Raw genomic sequence first — 5,385 nt, 5'->3', positions numbered from 1 at the left:
TATTTTTTACAATGAAGTTTATTTGTTTACCTTCACATTTATTTTATTAATATCCTTGCGTGATTGAATACGATAGGAAATATTTGTCAGCATTATTTGCTGTTTGTACAATACAACGCTCATATATACGTACATCGATGTATAATTGTCACAGAGATTAATTAATTAATTTATTTATAAGGAGATTATATACATAAATGAAAATCGTTTTCTAGTCTAATTAAAGACGATTAGGAAATATAATATAGTACGTGTTCACATTCTCATCCATCAAACAAATTTAGATGTCAGTATTAAATTAATTGAGAGCCAAAAATCTGCCATTAAAAAAAAATATAATAGAAGTGTATATATGTATGTGTATATTGGAATGACAATCGGATTCTTTTCATATCAATACTGTTAGCATGACCATAGGCTGTTCGCAAATAATGTGAATGGATGAGGCTTTATGGGTCACAACTGACAAAAAAAATCTCAATTATATTCCTAATAATTTTTTCTGAAATTTGGTTGTATAGACAATAATGGCTCTGGTGCGTATACTAGATTTTACGCACCGTGGAGGTACGCAAAAATAAATATACGAAAGAGACATCGAGAAAAATAATATTTTTTTACTATATTTTTACTAAGTCTTGGAATATGTATAAGGCAGAGTATCTCTAATAACTGTATCTAAAATAATAACTTTTAAATTAGTTATTAAGTCATTTAATAGCGCATAAAATTATTATAATTTTTTAACAACAACATTGATTTTTCACATACTTCAATCTCGTTACTGTTGTATAAATATACTGTTATAGGCTATAGCTAAATAGGAAAATATTGTATAAAAGAGATGCGATATATATGTATATACAATACATATAACTGGTATAAATTTAGATAAACAACGAAATAAAAAATAATGTATTTTATATTTTTAAAGTTTTTTCTAACACAGAAAGAATTTTTAATTATATCCTAATAAATTTTTTATCGAAATAGACTAATGCAAAGAAATCTGTTTTTCCGCTATATCATAAGCCGAACAGTAAAGTGAGCTTATAATTCACGAAGCATATTTAAAAAGAAATATGTAATTATTCTATCTCTTGACTTATGTTTTTATTAATAAGCTACTGACACAGTGGCCTTCCTAGGTCACCGTAAAATCGGACAGAGATAACTCGACTAAAGTGGGAATCTCACTTGACGGACTTCGGGAAAGCTCAAAAGTGCAGAAGAAAGTTTGCGTGTAATATTTGTTCGCATTTGTAATGGATGTATAAACAATTAACAATGTGTACAATCGATGTGCAATCGATGAAATGTGACAGCGCGCACTTCTATTCTAGTAAGATAAATATTATTATGCGGCAAAGAAAACGCACAACTGCGGCGGATGTTTTCATATCACGAGGAGAAGTAAAATATTAATTATTCTAACAATACATACATATGTATATGTAAAGCAAGATGATTTAAAGCTGCGGTACCGTTATTACCTGTTCCTCGAAGCATCTCTCTCTCTCTCTCGTTCTTTTCTTTTGCCTTCGTCGTTATACTCTTAAGATATTGAGAAGAGAGAAAGAGGGAGAAACAAGCATCGGATTCATCGTCTCTGTAGGCGATTGCGTATCACACTTTTTCCCTTCGCTTTATCCCCCCTTCTTCCCCCCTCACCCCCGGCTGCTCGATGCCACGCGTGAAATCTCAGGGTTGTTAACCCCCACAATGAGGTTGCCGAAAATTTCGCGCCGTAATGGAAGTTTCACTTCGCGGACCACTTTCATGTCTCTGTCTCGCGGAAATTATAGGCTCTCTGCCCCTTTAATTACTCGATCGCTCGAATTCCTGCGTCAAACTTTCGATATGACCGATCAAACGGAACGTTTTGTTGTACGAGCAAACGCTGAGAACTTTCTACCCGCACCGTCGACGAATGCATCGGAAACGCGCATAATAATAAGTGAATCGTGACGATCGATATATATTTCGAGTCGTCATTTTTATACAAACAGGAGAATTTTACGCACACACAAATATATACGAACATTACTTACTTTATGCTCATCTTTTACAAAGTATCGAGCGCAACGTGATATTGATCGGTAATCGTATATTTATTTTTATATTAGATATCTGTAATCTATAATTTTTCTTTTAATACGAGCTCCAGTTTCAAGTCGCAACGGACTCGTTTTCTCCAAGTAACTCGTTGAATAATAATGTTTCTACTTTGCGTTATCGCTGATTACATATCGTACGTCTAATTAAAGTAGCGCCGAACCGTTACGGGGCTTCGTTTACCAGATATACATTTCATTGCTATTACATAAATAATTAAGCAAAGAGATCACTAGTTACACGCGAGTCCAACGATTAAGACTGCCGGCCTATTAACCGCTAATCGACGTCGATCGTAATTACGCGGCGCGAAGTGGCGCACGATTCTACGGAAGCGATTCGTTGCCCTCTTTTCCCGACCTCTCGCGACCTCGTCGCAGGTTCTATATCCCTTCAAGGGAAGAACAAAGGAACAAAAAATTTATAAAATTGAAAGAATAATCTTAATGTACGCTTACAATAGGGTATACATTCCTCGGATGCAGCGCGACGCATACTTTTACCGAAACGAGTAGGTATGTCAAGCGATTTTTCTCAAGCACGTTTTCTCGAATATGTAACGCGCGAAACGCGGAGAGAAGTACAAAACAGCCGCCCTATTAACCGGCAATCGGCAGACGTCGTCTAAGCCGGGAAGTGGTACGATTTGGAATGGCGTGCCACGCCGAGAGCGTTGTCCTCTTTCGTTCGCTACCTGCAGGCGGTCATAAAGTCACCTGCCGCATACCTGGCTGCCTCGCCTGGCTCGGAGGCAATTACCGCTCGTTTATCTCTCTCTCTCTCTCTCTCTCTCTTTCTCGTTCTCTCCCTCATCATCGCGAAAAAAACATTCGCTTTCACGAAAGTCCATGTCGCGACTCCTCGTATAGGTCTCTCCTTCGTTTACACACGTCATACAGCGTCGCTCTCTTGCGAGACGCGTTGGAGAGGACACTCGAAGGGATCTACCGGTGAAATCCATAGACTTTTGCACGGCTCTCGCGTTTCTTCCGCGAGGAAGTAAGCAAATCTGGTACGCGAAGATATATGTACGATAGATACGATCGTCGTGAAATTTTTGACATTAGATACTTCTTTCTGTAAATATCCTATACCTAAGACGCGTCTCCCAGATACGGCTGTCGGCAATCGGAGAAAAAGTAGACAAACCGGTCCAGGTCTAACGCTTGTAATTCTTTTCGCAGCACCATAATGCGCCCCTTTACTTAAGTATATCTCCGCCGACGAGTTATCGGACGAAATTCTTGGCCCCGTTGCACCGTTCTCTCTAACACGCGCTTTATAACGCGTACGGCTCCTCATTACGTATATACACGTCGTCATCTATCCAGTTCTATCAAATGGCTGGAATCGCGATCACCACGCATGCCGTTAAACGACCGAATTCGTTACGCCTGCGACCACCGCCCGGCGATCAAAGTCGCCGATTTTCTCTATCATATATGCACGATTTCACGCGCTCGTGCGTGAACGCATGTCGCCGTGATTTTACGGTCACGAGACCGTTCGTTAGCGTGTCCCTTATTTGTAAAGTAGATGGTCGATACTCCTTTTTTCTTTCTATTCTAGTTGCGTTACGAAAGTTTTACATTTTCTTTTCGCAGAGTAATGGAATTTTAAATATCTTCAGAATCACGTTTCCATACCTATATATGTATAGCTTATCATTTCGCTTTTTCCAAGAGAACTCCACGAGAAACGAATAAATTAATGGAAAATGTGAAAAAAACTTTCCCGGAAAAATTTACAATTGTAATATAACATCTGTGTGAAAAATATTAATTGTTGCACCTTATCGTTCGCTATAAACGGAAAGTTGTGAAAGATTTTCCAGCCAGTCACGGCAATAAGCTGTTCACGCTTGGTGCATAGAAACTATGGAAAAAACACCTGTCTTGGGCTGTAATTTTATTGTCGGCGCGAGAAACCAAAACGCGTATATATGCGTTTGCAGCGGCGCTCGTTCCAGCAACCCAGATCTCCGGCACGATGGAAATATACCGTTAAAACGCGCCACAACAGGCTTGCAGCCGTTACTCCTCGTTCGACGAAACGTTGACTGGCAGGAATCTCCTCGGTTCCTCTCTCTTTCTCTCTATCTTTACCTCGCGTGATCGGTTCACCCGCAGATCGTTTTCGCGAGAAAGGACATTCAAAATTTTTACGGATAAAAATAACACATTTGTCGCGCGATTTCAGGTACACATGTCCGAAAGTATTTATAAGCGCGCGTCATCATAAAGATAAAGACGATTGATTAAACATATATGTATATGTAATGTCGCATTAATGATAGAATTATCCTAAAAAATCCCAATCTTTTATATATATTGTGGAGTGGAAAAAAAATGTGTTTAGAAAAAGAAATAGATCGCGAAAGCGCGCGTTGACTATGGTCAGTGATTCTCTCCCCATCTCTCTTAGATCTGGTTTCACCTACATACCTACGCATTGTGCTATATTAGTGAATTTCCGGCATATTCACACCTCATATTCTATGCGGCGCTCGCACGATCTTACGAAGCGAAAGTGCTCTTAGCTCGGCGAATTATCGCCATCGGTGGGAAAGAGGATGGCATTCAATATAATTCCCACTCGGGGGCAGATTCACACCTCGCGCTACTCTATTACCCGAGTTTCGCGGTTTCGCAAAGCAAGGCATTACCGCATGTCCGACACGTCTGATGAGATTACGGAGATATGTATATGTATGTATAATCAGGTGCGAGAGAAGCGGATCGCGACGACGCAACTGGAGTAAAACACCTTCTTTTTCCCAGCGTTCAAGTCTCCTCGAAGCACGTGATTCCGCGACGTATCACGTGTCACACGTCATCGCGAGTATCCTGGGATAATTATCGGAGTTCGTTTAGCGGGATTTTTTACGACTCTAGAATATATATACATATATTTTCTACGAAGTTTATTTCAAGTATATGTCGATTTTCCGAATCCATTTATACGTTCAGAATATTTGAGAACATGCGAAATCAAAGCCGGTCGTTATCATTTCCGCGTAGCGATGGCGGTAGACGTTTATGGCGCGATTACCTCTCGCACGATATATCGCGTTCAAATAACGTTATTGACGTAACTGGAGTAGCCTTCTTTCCTTTCCCGAAAGCTCTCTCTCTCTCTCCTCGAAGTGATCGAACGTCTACGGAAATAGCTGTCCGCGTCTCCGTTTTATAGCTAATTGTTTTGAAAGTTTGCGATATAAGTCACAATAGGATATAGATTGCATTGTATATTTAACTGCATTTTATCACT

Source organism: Nylanderia fulva, unplaced genomic scaffold (genome assembly GCF_048542155.1).
Source record: "Nylanderia fulva isolate GAGA-0341 unplaced genomic scaffold, ASM4854215v1 Scaffold21, whole genome shotgun sequence".
In the NCBI taxonomy this organism is placed as follows: domain Eukaryota; kingdom Metazoa; phylum Arthropoda; class Insecta; order Hymenoptera; family Formicidae; genus Nylanderia; species Nylanderia fulva.
This window is presented reverse-complemented; position numbering follows the sequence as displayed.